At 37.9% G+C, this 15,668-nt stretch overlaps 1 protein-coding gene across 4 annotated transcripts in view; it reads right to left on the bottom strand.

Annotated features, from left to right (window-relative positions):
* CYRIA (CYFIP related Rac1 interactor A) overlaps positions 1 to 15,668 on the bottom strand; it is a 91,661-nt gene that overhangs the window by 30,712 nt on the left and 45,281 nt on the right. The window lies entirely within an intron of this gene.

The raw sequence follows: 15,668 nt of genomic DNA on the forward strand, positions 1-15,668 counted from the left end.
TGTTTTTAAAAATTTTATTTGGTGTGCATTGAAAGAGGGGTAGTCTTATATGGTGAGTATATCCCAAACTCTATATTTTAAATGGAAAGGTTGGGGGTCGTCTTATATGCCCAGTCGTCTTATACGCCGGAAAATATGGTAGTCTGGTAGAGGCATCATTCCTTGGGATGTGCATACTAGTTTCTTTTGTACTATTGTCTGTGGCTAGACACTATGCACAGGTTTGGAGTGTGATAAAAAAAATATGAGGATAGCACATTATGGTATAATGTTGCAAGAATTTATTCTTGTTCCAGATATCTTGTATCAGGGATGGGCCACATCTAGAATCATGTAATGGATTACCACTGATGGAATGGGACTTTTCCTTCACACCTCTATATATCCTTCCCTTCTGCTCTGGAGAGCAAATTTCTAGAGCAGATTGGGTTGGTATGTGGGGAATAGCTCAAGAAAGGTGACCAATTCCATTGGTGGATGGATATTACCAGATATTAACTCAATATATCCAAGACAACATGGAAGATAAATTGTTCTAATTTAGTCACACAAAATATGTGTGAACACAGTTGGAATCCATAGTGTTCAAATGGTCATCATTTCTTAACTAATGTTATATTCAAGTCCTTAAGGCAGCTTACTGTTTCTGTATTCACTATGGTTTTACGTATATTACTTGAGCTTGTAATGAGCCACTAACTTATTTGCATCCAGATGGGGTGTTGGTTGTTTTCCATTTCTTTCAGAGTACTGTTATGTTGTAAATGACTTATGTGCAGTTAATCCAGTATATAAAATATTTCTGAATAAATAATTTTTCACTGTGCTGTTTGTCACACTGAATTAACTCAGAATTGATTTTAGAAGTAAGTGTAATGTTAATTATTAAAAATATGTTGAGCAGTTGGTTTTCGGTATTGAAAGGACAATAGCCAAGAAGGTTCAACAAAGCATAGAAGTTTATCACACTAGCAAGATCCCGCTATATTAAATGAGTTAAATTAGAGAAAACCCAGAAATGCCCGAAGTTTATCACACAACGTCGCTGTTAACATGAAATAACGTGAAGTTAAACTGAAGTTAAACCGGAGAAAAATGGTGTGATAAACTTCCCAAATTTGTGGGTTCTGTTTAAATTCGATTTTAACTCTCATTTAAATCTTATTTTCCCGTGGGATCTCGTTAGTGTGATAAACTCCATAGATCTGTCATATTAAAAAAACAAGTGTCACTCTAATATTATATAAAATGGGACCTCTTCATAGAGAGGCTGAATCTTGAGGCCTCTGAAGATATTTTAGCAACTTTATCACTGAAAGGGGTATGAGCAAAAAAAGGCCCACTTGTGAAATTTACTGCTGGATGCATTTCCACCGCCAATAAGTCTCAGGCTTACAACTTGGTTCTCAATACTTAATGTACATTTGTGCCACATTTACAATGCATGTACCCTCCCTAGAAGCAGGCATGTCAAACCCTTTCAATTAGTAACATTTTGCATACAATTTATTAAAACATGCAAGACCAACACAACTTTAAGAAAGCATAACCAGTTTATAAGAAAATAAGGGAGGGAATCACATTTGTTTTTCAAATCAAAATTTGAAATATGATGCAACAAAGGTAAAATAATTTAACATACAACTATAACTTCCAAAGTTCTCGGAAACTTTGTACTTAATCCTATCTATAACTTGCACTATCACTATCTCACCATGCTAAAGTGTCAGTTTACAAAACTCAAATCATGCTTTTAAAAATGCATTTTGAAAGTCAGTTCATCTCAGATTGTAATGTAATTAGGGATTACATGCTTCCACTGTTAATTAAAAAAACACAACTTACCTCATTATTAACATGAAATGAAATAAAACCCCGAAGTACATTTTAATCCAAAGTATATTGTAATTTTAATTCCAGTGTATATTTAATTCCACAAATTACCCTAGTTTGTATCAAAGCATTGTTATTAAAAACAAACAGGAAGCTCTCATGGACTCATATACTAATGGGTGTACCTGTGTCTACACAAACAGCAACCTATATCTGAGTTCCACTTACACTACACAATTACTGTGCTATTATTCTACATTAATTAACGTGAATGCTTCCTATCGAATTCTGGAGTTTGTAGTTTGATCAAATCACCAGAGGAGCTCTCTGGCTGAAAAATCAAAATGTCCATCCCTAAATTGCCTAAAGCATGGTAGTTAAAGTGGAATAACAGTGCTATAATTTTGTAGTGTGAATGGTCCCCTGAGCAGCCAAAACAGGGACCTTTCCAAGAACAAGCAGATCACAGCCAAGTGTCCCTGTCCCACATTTGAAAACTCAGAGCTAAGAAAAATTAATTTTGAAGATTTCAATTCCCCAAATCCTCTACCCAATTGTCCTGCTAGTTTGAGGATTCTGTGTGTTTTAAGCCAAGCAGTTACTTTCCAAGCTCTGCTTATGCAACCAGGGAAAAACCCAACAGCAGTCATTTTTACTGCTGTTTAAGGTGCAAGTTGGCTCCAAGTTAACTGGGAGATGTTAAGAAATAGAGGGGGGACGAATTGGAAGTGTTTTACACCTAACACTTTCTGCGCTGCTCCATAGCCCCCAAAAACAAAAACAGCAGTATCTGCATTTTGAAGAATCAACAAGAAATATGCCATTAGTATCATCTTGCTTTTTTTCTCCCTGTGAAGTTGCTGGTAGTCTGAGGCAACATCTCCAGAAGACCACCAGGATGCATTCTATGTATGCTTTCTGCATTTCCTCATAATGTCTATCCTTGTGCTTCTTTCCAGCAGACCGATACACACAGAGTACCACTAGGAAGGCAATTTTCCCCCTTTCCTTGAATTTGGTAATCACAACCAATTTATTTTTCTTCAGTATTCCATGAAAATCACACAGCTCTTTAGGCTACCATGTTCAGAGCTCACTACCTTGTCAAAACATTTCACACAGATTTGTTTTCTTCCTCTGCAATACCTAAGCTCTCCCCCTTCCTTCACTATAAATAGTCCAAATGTAAAATTGTGGAGGTGTGTGTAGGTTAAAACTCATTTTTCACATTGGTTCTGTTCAAATATATCTCTCCAAGTAGCAGCTGGTAGTTTTCATGTTAATGGAGAGATGAACTGAAATATCAGTTTTAAAGGATTCATCCAAGGTGCTGAGTCTATTTGGGGGATTGTGTTCAGCATTCTGGACAGCTCCTTTAAATTTCTGGCAAAATTCCAGAGTAGATTCCACTATAAGGAAGCCACTACCTGCTCATGATCTCTCATTACTCGCAACGTGAGAGGCTGTAGTAGTGGTGCATATGGCATGATAGTTAACTAAACTGGAGTCCCTTTTGAGAGCCAAGAGTGTGTGACTTGTCCAAGATCACCCAGTGGGGTTTCATGGCCGAGTGGGAAATCAAACCCTGGTCTCCAGAGTCACAGGACAAGACTCAAGCCACTACACCATGTTGGCTCCTGATTTATTACATAATTATAGCACTATAATTCCACTTTAACAGCCATAACAACATCTTATGGAATCCAAGGATTTGCAGTTTAGGGAAAGGTATTTAGATTTCTCAGCCAAATTGCTCTAGTGTGCCACCAGCATACAAAGCCCAGGATTCTATAGGATATTGCCACAACAATGAAATAGGAATATAGTCATACTATAATTGCAAAATGTGAATGCACTGAAAAGACTGACAAATCTCTTGTCAATGATAGTTGATGTATTAGGAGCCAACTTTAATGTTGTTTTGACTTTATTTTTCCTGCTACTGAATGTAAGACTTAGTCTTAAGAAGTGTTATAGTCTGCTTAAAAGTTTTTATATACGGTATGTATTTACTGTTTGAAATATTTTTACCAGTTGGGCAATGCCTTGGGTTTCCCCGGTGGACTGAGAAACAATGCAAAAAATTCTGAAATATATAAGTCAAAACACAAATATCATTCATCTTACTTGTCCTAAAATTTAAAAATAATAAACCCCTGATCATGAGGTGTAATGAAGATACAGTACTACCCAAAGAGTAAAGTGAAAAGATTTTTTTAGTATGAGCGGAAGATACATTTATGAGACTAGGGCCAGAATGTTGCTACTTTATCATGATGGTGCTCGAAGTAGTTTCATAAGGGAACAGACCAAGAAGCCATGAAGGAGGTCAGGCATTGAAGAATTAGGCTGCTCAGAGCTGGCAGATCTCGTCTATCTTCCCTTGCCACTACTGCACATTAATGGAGAAATTGCTAATGCAGAATTCTCACCAAAAGTTGTATGTTAAGAAGAGAGCTTAAAATAAAGGAGGTTTTTTTTACTGCAACACCATATACTGTAATGTAATAAATGTATTGATGCCTAACATGCAACGTGATGTAATGAAAGCATTGTGCCTAGGAGAGTGTGTGTATGTGTAAATCTATGAAGGCATATAATAAATAGACTAAAAGATGTGACAGAGAGCCTGCTCATTCTCCCATATGAATATCCTGAGATTCCAATACTTAAGAATGTTTAAATGATGTTAAAGCTGCCTGTAAAGATTTCATCATGATCACAAGTTGGATGCCCAGGAGGCAATAAAAGAGGCCCCAGAAAGATACAAATTAGCTGACAAATGACAAAGGAGCCTCAATCCCTCAGTCTAAAGAAATAAGGCAGGAACCCCTTGTTTCACATCCCCACATATCTGAAGGTCATCCAGCTTTGACTAATTCTTGAGAAATGTTTTCTCTCCTCGCTAAAACAGCAGCCTATGCTACTTATTTCATTTTTCTGATACATTACTGCTGTGAATCTATTTGCATTTTTGGTTGTACTGTGGAGTCCTCAGATTGTGGCAACATTTAGCAGGGAATCAGGAAGTATAACTTCCCTTATTACATTGTCACATGCCCTCAAACTACAGTAATGTTTTTGTACAAAAGTACAAAATAACTGGGCTTTCAGTTAACATTTTTTTCTGCAAAAAACACAATTTTTGTACAAATTACATTTTCTCACACATTTTTTAAAAATCTGAAATGGGGGGGAGGGACTCGTAGTGGTCAACTATTTTGTTTTTTAACCAGGGTATTTCTATGTGCTGAAACTCCATTTGATACCAAGAACAAACAACAACAACAAAAGAATATTCTGTGCATCCCTATCAGGGAAGCATAATGCTCTCAATCCTGTTGGGCCAGAGACTGTAAATCAACTGAGCACAAGAAATAATGTTGGGAGGTATGCAAAGGGTTCTTCTAGCACCTTTGACACTAATGGTGTGAAAGAGTTGTCACACAAGCTTTCGTAGACTTGATCTACTTCCTAAGATGCATGGAGTGAACCCGTATAAAGGCCCAGCAAGGACATTTATAATCAAACTGAATGAATAGCCATAGAAAATCAAAACTTGTCAGTATGGTGATAAGGTGACAATTTCAATTTTAGCAATGTTTATTGAGGGACAAAGGCAAGAGGAAAGATCTTGCCTAAGTTCAGGGTAGTAGGAGGACGATATGAATTGTGCAGGAAGTTTGGTATGTTGTGTGTGTAAGCCTGGGAACTAGAAAAGAGATAAACTGGCTAAGAGCATCCTCATGAGGCTTGGTTGTTACCCAGTGTTATATTATGTGTAGTGTGCCACAAAGCTGTTGTCTCTGTTCAGCCCACTTTTGGATTGGAGTTTGTATGGAAAGTCATTGATGTGGGGTCAGACTTTAATCACCCCCACCCTGCAGCAATCAAGACCCTGCTTCAGGATTACTGAGTGAGGTAAAAGCTAAAGATTTCTTCAATCCCAGACAGGGCATACTATTTCTCAACTTCCATTAGTGGCACAAAAGCAGGAATCCCCACTGTTTAAGCATCACTTAGGGAGGAGAAGGCTAACGCATTTTCAGCACCATTTCCACCACCAACCACAGTTGGAACTGTTGCCTTCATGCTCCTGAGCTGGAGAAGTGGAGATCCAGCATACATCTGGTTCCCTGAGCAGTGCTGTAGACTGAAGGAGGACAAAAGGAGAGCATTGCCCTTCCAAATAATAATTCTCCCCCAATGAAATTTTCTTTCAGTCCCCAATTTTTTAGCATTGCAGAGGGCGAGACACTGAAAATTGTGCACACTTAGGGTCTAAATACACTAAAGACACCAGATACCATCTGATCTTAGAAGCTAAGCAGGCTAAGCTCTGGTTCTTATTTGGATGGGAACCTGCTGACAAATACCAAGTGTTGCAGGCTATACTTCAGAGGAAGGAACTGACAAAACCACCTTTGAGTATTCACTGCCTAAGAAAACCCTATGAAATTAATGAGATCATCATAGGTCGACAGGCAAAAATTCTTATAATTGGTGTTTGCATTCCCTTGGTAATTTTGCTTGACCCTCTTTTTTGGGTGCCTAAACTGTATTTCTAAACACTCAACTGATGTTTTAACATACTGCTATGCTAAGCATTTGGAGAATGAAGGAAAATGTTATTGGGGGAACAGAATTCTTATCGGAGGAGGCTGAAGGATAAGAATTTGCTAGCGACAAGTAATACAGACTACACATAATGCCTTGGAAGGGGTATATAAACACATCTATACCATAACCCTGGTACAGAAGAAGACCTACTCTATCAGTTTTCCATGCCAATGGTATTCCAGTTGCAGTGTGGCTTTCTGTTATTGGTTCATTGGGAAGGACAACAATGGATCCAGTTCAAAATAGGCTTGACATTGTAATTAATTAATTAGCTCTCACTTGTCTGTAGTATTGCCTGCTCCAGGCAATTCAACCCAACCACAGATGAAGCATTAACTAAGTTCTAAATTCACACTGTTTCTAATGAGAATAATTCCTACATTTCCTGAACATATTTTAAATAATCCTTGAAAACCACAGGGAGGGAGAGCTAGAAAGTGAGGAAGAGAGAGAAGAACATTTTCGGTGTAAGGCTGACACAGCATGTGTAATGGTGCAGCTCAAAGAAAATGTTTAAAAATATAAATAAGCATAATATAAGAAACAAGAATGAGGATGTAGAATGAGAAGGGGGTAGATATAAATCAGGACATGTCATTCACTATAGCATCTAATTCTACACCACATTTTGGCCAACCTAAGTTTAGATAGCTGCTAGTTAGTGTCTTTAATTAACTTATGTGGTTTTGCAACCTTCTATTTTACTTCATAGTAAAGCCTTAGAAGTGGCCCAGAAAATTAAAATAATCAAAACCATTACCAGAACTCAGCAAGAAAATGTAATTGTCCCTCTTTAGATGTTCACTGACAGTATTCATCCTGCTATGTCTAGTGATTACTAGGCAATGTTAGATGGATTGTCTTTGAACCAGACTCAAACAAAATTTGGAGAGGTGGGTTTGCTCCGCAGAGTAATTTGACCTACCTACTGCTCCTGCTCACATTATGCCAGTGTTGATCTGCTATGACAGAAGTTACTCTAGACCAGTGGTTCCCAAACTCTGGTCTTCCAGGTCTTTTGGACTTCAACTCCCAGAAGCCCCAGCTTGAGTAACTGTCAGGAATTCTGAGACATGAAGTCAAAAACATCTGGAGGACCAAAGTTTGGGAATGAGTGCTCTTTTTCAGACCTATGTTGGTCAGGACTATCCAACAGTGTTCCCTAAAAGAGGTATAAAATAGTGTCTTAGATGCCTGGTAGCTTCATTGCTTTCAGCAGCTTTGAAACATTCCCTTTGAAATTTGGAATAAAATGTCAACTCCAGACCACCTCAGCCTCATCTGTATGTCTAAATGCCCCATGAGAAAGTTGAACTACCATTTCTGCTTTCATGGCAAGGAATAAACTCTTGTGTACATAGTGCTCCTGATTCTGAAGCCACTGAGGAAAACATGGCCAGAAGAAGGTACCAGCCTTCAAAAAATACCCCTCCATATCATCTCTGACTGAGAACAAAAACAGCAAAATATAGGCCTATGACATTTTCATCTTTTTTCTCCTGTATGGTTTTTAACAACTTGTCTAATGAAGAAGCCAGTGGAGCTTCAAAAGCTTGCAACATGTATATTGTGCATTTTGGTTGGCCCCCTAAAGGTATCACTATTTGGTGGATTTTTGATGTTAGAAGAAGACTTTAGGTATGGCAGCTCTCTTTTGTTGGTGTGGTTGCTGTTAAATTTATCTATGTTCCACTTGTGGCGTACACATTTGAGATCCCGTAGAGGAAAAGGAGTGGAAATGGTTTCCATGGGCTTGTATTCGTGAAGCTTTTGTTGTTGTTGTGTGCCTTCGTCATTTCCGACTTAGGGCGACCAAAGGCGACCTTATCATGGCGTTTTCTTAGCAAGATTTGTTCAGAGGTGGTTTGCCATTGCCTCCCCCTGAGGCTGAGAGAGTGTGACTTGCCCAAGGTCATCCAGTGGGTTTAACAGCCAATCAAGGTTCGAACCCTAGTCTCCAGAGTCATAGTCCAACACGCTTTGCCACGCTGGCTCATTTGTGAAGCTAGCCCACAACTTTTTCCATGGGGTTCTGTGCACTAAGGAACTGTCCCTCCTTCATGAATGCTGCTTAAAGCAGGAAATATAGAAGCAACCCTTGATTAGCCCTCCCACACTGATGTCCGCACTTGTTGGCAAACCCAAGGTCCCTAATTAAATTCAAGGGAGCTAAGAAGTGAGGATCAGTAGCCCTAATAACCAAAGGAACATGACACTTGTGCAGTTCGACTATTTTATTTGAACAGAAGTCAGCCCAACTGAATTTAGTGAAGTTTACTTCTATGTAAGGTATACAGAACCGCATCCTTTAAATGACTGTATAATGTTTAAAAATACTGATGTTTTAACATGATAGCTTGTTTAATTGTGCTTTAACACTTTTGATACTAATTTTTAATTGGTGTGCTTTGTTGTAACTCATGTGTGAGTCACCAAAAAGGAGAGAAGGAAAACAAACAAACAAACCCTTTAACTGACATTTTGGACCAAAAACAATGCTTCCCATAGTGAAACTAGTGTTGAGGGAAGAAATCTGAACTTATTTTAAGTGTATCCATAAAATTCTTTGCTGTTTCATTTTCTTTTGGTTCTTCTTTCAACCATTCATAGGCGATCTAGAGGGAAAGAATCGTGGCCTACAGGAAGCACGCCCAGAGCTGTCCAGCCCATGCACACTTTTTATTATTAATAGTGAACAGATCACATAACAGCTGGACACATATTAATGAACAAGAAGTATCACCTCTGTATTGTATCCTGGCTGAAACAGTAGAAATTCTTGGGCAAGACATCAATCAGGTTTAACTAGAGAAAGGCTTAAGATCAGCCAGTCCTGTTCAATCAATTTATAGGGCAAACATTCTTATTGTGCCTTATAACAAGAGCCTCTTGCTTAGAAAAGGCAAAGTAATGACTAGTCTGGTAATAAAAAAAAATGCAGCAGCTGATTAAAAAAATGTTCTCAAATACAAGCAAGCACACATTCCAAATGAAGAACTGTAAAATGTAAATAGTGGTATTTAAAAAAAAGTGGTACGTTTAATAATAAGCAACTAAAAACTTATCTCAGTTTAGCAGTAAAATCTAGACAGTAACATCTTGTTAAAACAATTAAGTTTACACAAAGTCCCACTTATATAGTCAAGATCAACTCTGTCCTAAAACAGCCAGTTTTAAGCCATGACAAATCCACAGGATGATTAATCACACACAGACACCCTTTATGGCAAATATCATTTGCTCCTTTCATAATGCTTGATGCACGTGACTTAAGTGATCTATTATACAAAGAAAACAGACATTGTTCAGTGATGTGAGCAAAGTTAAACATATGCACAGAAGTGGACATTGTGCAGTTGTTTGGACAACCCTGCAGTGCTACACAGTGGATTTCCTGTGAAGGAGACATTTAAAACTCACAGACCAGTCTATAGACATTTGCTCATTCAACATTGCTTCACATGAAGGAAAGGGAGGGAAGGAGAAATGGAGAGGGAGAGAGAAAGACTAACACCAGCTCAGAATGGATTTTATTGAATACATAGTGCCCTCTGCTGTCTGACACTAAAACTAGAAGGTAAATGTCATTCACCCTCCACTCCCTCCTATAACCAAAATGGTATTGGTATCATATTCAGCAAGGGGGGGGGGACCCCACAATTTATATACATCACAAAGTAAAAAAAAGCTTGGGAATAAGAAGTGTTGAAATATCTTTGATGGCTTCAGAGTAGATTGTATATTGATGATGTTCTCTATGAAGTTGGAATTCTCACATATATAACTGAGTAAGATCACAACTAACTAGGTGCCCAATTAAAATGCAACATTAGAACAAGTTTCATGTGAGTGCTCTTTTGGCAAAGGAAATGAAAAACAAACTAAATATAACAGGAGGCTGTGAGTTCAACAACCCCTCTTAAGATATCCCATTTAGATAATTAGCTCATGAAACAAAGGGCAGTTTGTTCTGTTTGGGAGAAAATCTAGTTGCTACTCCCACCTAAGAGTAGACCTACTGAATCATTGGAACTTAACAAAAATGTTGACTTTCCAAGGTATCAGTGATTCATCAGGTCTACTTCAGTTAGGACTAACAGCTGGATTTATGCTACTATTTTGTCCAGAGCATGAAAACCTTAGTATAATCAGAAGGCTCTAAAATGTTACACATATTCAACCTAGACAATGAGGAAATAGAAACAGTAAAAGAATTTTCATACCTGGGATCAGAAATCATAAGACTAAGAATGGGGAGGGCAGCTATGAGAGAACTAGAAAATATCCTAAAAGGTAAAGACATACAACTGAGCATGAAAGTTGGACAGTTAAGAAAGAAAATTAATTAATTAGAGATGTGGTGCTGTAGAAGAATGCTGAGGATCCCATGGAAAGCCAAAAGGACAAACAAATGGGTCCTAGAGCAGATCAAGTTGGAAACCTCCCTGGAGGCCAAGATGACCAAACTGGCCGTACTTTGGCCACATCATGAGGGGGCATGCCTCACTGGAAAATAACAATAATGGTAGGAAAGTGGAAGGAAGCATTATGAGAGGAAGGCAACATGCTAGATAAATGGACTCTATTAAGAAGTTCATAGGTATGAATTTGCAGGACCTGAGCAGAGCAACGGAGCATAGGGAGTCTTGGAGATGTCTCATCTACAGGGTCGCCATGGGTCAAGATTGACTCAAGGGTGGATAACAACAACAAAACCAGAATTCCAAGGTTTAAGATGTGGCACAGAAATTTCACCTGGCCTTGCAACTATTGGTGCATATGATCTTGCAAATACTGGGACCTGAATGTCTGTGAGTTTTTCTTTTATTTATTCATTCATTTAATTTATACTCTGCCTTTCTGCCACCAAGGAACTCAAAGCAGTTTACAATTTAAAAAAGTTTAGCTAAAAATGTGTTTTTACAAAATTAAATCTCAGCTCTTGTTATTCATTCTACAAAGTGCTGTTGTTTTAAGATTCCTAAGTGAACTATTTTTGGAAACCCTGAATATTGTTGGATGTTAGATAGAAAGTGATGGGAAAAGTAAATACAGGTTGCATCTCCCTTATTCAAAATGCTTGGGACAAGACGTGTTTCAGATTTTGGAATACCCGTATTTGCATATATAAGATATCTTACAGATGGGACCCAAGTTTAAACACAAAATTCATTAATGTTTAAAATCTACCTTGTAAACATAGCCTGAAGACAATTTTATGTAATATTTTTAAATAATTTTGTGCATGAAACAAAGTTTGAGTACACTGAACCATCAAAAAACAAAGATGTAACTATTTAAGCCACTCATGAAAAGAGTTTTGAAGTAACTTGGATTTCAAAATTACAGAAAAAGGAGCCTCAACCTGTATGCATATTTTGTATATCACTTTATGTTCTGTAGGAAGCTACAACCTGGGCTGAAGAAACTGCCAGCTTCCAGGTGCTCAAAAACAAGACCCAGAAAAGCATTTGTGGAATCAATAGCTCTTTAATCCTCACAGATTCATTCTCATCCCAAGTTTCATTGCATGAAGCTAGTGCCAAGTGATTCTTGACTGTTTGTCAGTTTTGAAAATTCTGTTGTTTCAGAGATCCCATAAAAATCAAGCATCTTTTTGAGCAATGCCTTCATTGCACAGGTGGAAGCATATCAGGTGATCTCGAGATACTGCAATGACACACAATGAGTAGACAGATACAAACAAATGCAGCATTTAATGATCATGACTATGCCCAGTGTCTACAGAGAACTTGAACTTACTGTGGATCAGCACAAGTATTAAAATAAAGACATGACTCCCTTTCTTGTTCTCTCTGTAATTAAGGTATTTGTATATGCTGAAAGGAATGTGAACTCGAACAAAAATAACCAGTAAATAGCTACTGGGCTGGACATCACTGGTTAGAAATATTCACCTGTTGGCAACTAAGCTTTCTTTAAAAATGCAAAAGGGACATAGTAGTCCACTTGAGTAGTTCACTTCCCTTTTCAGTGAGGCATGAATTCTTTTAACTAGATTTTATGCTTTCCAAAAGAAATGCTAACACACTGAGAATTATTAAACTGGGCTCACATACAGAATATGCATATGTAATAAAGCACACATCTGGAACACAACAGGTCTCAGATTCAGCTTCTGGCATCTCAAAATGACCTTAATAGATTAGAAAGCTGGGTTGAAACTAACAAAATGAATTCCAACAGGGAAAAATGTAAGGTACTGAATTTGGCAGAGAAAAGGAAGTGCATAGATACAGAATGGGGGACACCTGGCTTGACAACAGTACATGCGAAAGGTATCTAGGAGTCTTAGTAGACCCCAAGTTGATCATGAGTCAACAGTGTGATGTGGCAGCTACAAAGGCCAATGCAATTCTAGGCTGCATCAATAGAAGTATAGTGTCTAAATCGAGGGAAGTAATTGCACCACTTTATTCTGCTTTGGTCAGGCCTCACCTGGAATACTGTATCCAGTTCTGAGCAACACAATTAAAAAAGGATGTTGACAAGCTGGAATGTGTCCAGAGGAGGGCGACTAAAATGGTGAAGGGTCTGGAAACGATGCCCTTTAAGGAGAGACTTAGGAAGCTGGGTATGTTTAGCCTGGAAAAGAGACGGTTAAGAGGTGATATGATAGCCCAGTTTAAGTATCTGAAGGGATGTCAGATTGAGGATGGAGGAAGCTTTTCTGCTGCTCCAGATAATAGGACCTGGAACAAAGACCTGGAGCAAGTTACAGGAAAAGAAATTCCACCTAAACATTAGGAGGAACTTCCTGACAGTAATAGCTATTCAGTAGTGGAACACACTCCCTTGGGGACTGTTAGATTCCCCTTCTTTTCAGGTTTTTAAACAGAGGCTGGATAGCCATCTGTCACAGGGGGTGCTTTGATTCTGTCTTCCTGCAGGGCAGAATGGGGTTGGACTGGATGGCCCTTGTGGTCTCTTCAATGATTCTATAAAGATTTTTGCAAAAGCACTCACCATGGGTTAAGCACCAGTAAATTGCCAGTTAAACATCCCTGACACGCGAGGGTGTGAAAGCCGGTTGCGTCCCCTCACTTCTACCGTCTTTGAATTGTTGGCAGAGCAGCAATTTCCTATTAATGGGAACTTTGTGTTAATAGGAAATGACTGCTCTGTGAACAATTCAAGGACAGTAGAGGCAAGGGATGCTTCACTGACGTTTCACTTACACTTACACACTTCAAGGACATTTTACTGGCGCTTTAGCGGCGCTTAACCCACGGTAAGCGATGGTGTTAAAATCTTCTATGATTCTATGATTTCAAGACAGGAAAGACTGAAATTCTCTACACAAGTTTGAATGAAACTTGATTACTTGAAATAAACCTATCATGTAGAATTCCTAGTCAAGTAGAGGTGTTCTGCATTTATAACTTCTAATGAATAGCCACAACATGCCTTCTGTTTTAGAAACAAAAATTCCATAACTCAGAGATAAAACCCAATGCTAGCAACTGTCACAATATTTATCAATAAATTTGATTCACAATCCCATGGTAATGTGTATTCCTCACATTCATACATCATGTCTGAAGTGCTTAATTTTCTAATTGGTATTACTGTTGTCTTTTAAAGAAGCTGAGTTTCAGCAAAGAACTTCAGCTAAAGGTTCTGGAGTAGAAATCAGAGTCTTAGTTATACAAGAGATTTTTTTTTTAAATGAACAGTATCTTCGCTTGACTCTCATTTCTGATAAACTCAATAACAAATTATTATATGGAACATATTGGGCTTTAGCAATATTTCCTTGCAGAGTATCATCTGAAACCCAGGGTGCGTATGCACTACAGTGATATTCCAGGTTGACACCACTTTAACTGTCATGGTTTTATCAAAGAAAAATTTTATCAAAGAAAAACTGTTCCTCAGTTATTATATGGAGCAGAAATCTGGGGATACAACAGTGTCTCAAATTTAGAAACTGTTCAGAACTTATTTTTAAGATCCCTGTTGGCTGCCCCTAAGTGTACCCCTGTTTCCTTTCTGAGAGCAGAAACAGGCCAATCTACTCTTCTAGCTGGTACACATACTGCTCTTGCCTTCTACTGGGTAAAGTTGTTATCCATGAGTGATTCTAGGCTCCCCAAAAAATGTTTTTCAGAACAAATATCTCTTAATTCACCAAACTCCTGGGTATCTATACTTAGAACAATATTACAGAGATATGAGATTAATGTGGACTCACTTCCAAATTATGTCACCCGTAGAGTCAAGCAACTGATCAAAGAGAAAATTTATCTTGCTTCCAAATGGGCTGATCTTCTTTCACTTTCGAGTTCTTCTTTTTCTCTTTGGTACTCATTGTACAAGACTTCATTTGGGTTAGAGTATTACTTTATTAATCTTACTTTGGCCCCTGCCAGAAAAGCATTTACTGCTCTAAGATTCCAATGTATGCCTTCTGCCTATTTGACGGGCAGATATAACAACACTCCTGTCCATTTAAGACTATGTATCTGCAAAACTGGGGAAGTGGAGAATATAGAACATTACCCTCTACATTGCCCTCTGTATATATCTCTTAGACAAAGGTTTCTTGATTGTATTTTGAAATCACTTTCTGGTAGATCTTGCTTTTAGCAGACTTGTGTCCTTTTGGATGGCAACAATGCATTTGTTACTTCTATGGTAGCAAAATTTGGTTTAGCTGCTAGCAAGATTAGAATTAGCTTTCTTGATGGGAATGATGGCTAGTTCCAGTCTAGTTTTATGGTTATATTATTTTATCATTTATGATGTATTATTGGCCTTTTGTTGATGGATCTCTTTTATTAACTTTACCATGTTGTTTTTGGTGATTGTTATGCTTTTTTTTTTTAAAAAAACTCTATTTTTGTATTTATTGGTTGGATATATTTTATATTGTGACGGCTTTTAGTTTTTAACAATAAATAAATTTCTATTTCTATTTCTAACTGCCATGCTATGGAATTCAGGGAACTGTAGATTTGGGTGACATTTAGCCTACTGTATCAGAGAGGTCCGGTGCTCAACCAAACTATAATTTCCAGAAATCCATTGAGCCATGACAGTTAAAGTGGTGTCAACCTGGATTATTTCTGCAGTGCAAACACAGCCCATTGGAAGTTTAACAGATGTAAATGTTTCTTTCCTGGCAGGTAATAAAGCTGCTTACAAATAATGCTCATCTGACAAAAAAAATCTATGAAGTAATCTATGCTGTT

This window comes from Sceloporus undulatus, chromosome 1 (genome assembly GCF_019175285.1).
Source record: "Sceloporus undulatus isolate JIND9_A2432 ecotype Alabama chromosome 1, SceUnd_v1.1, whole genome shotgun sequence".
Classification (NCBI taxonomy): domain Eukaryota; kingdom Metazoa; phylum Chordata; class Lepidosauria; order Squamata; family Phrynosomatidae; genus Sceloporus; species Sceloporus undulatus.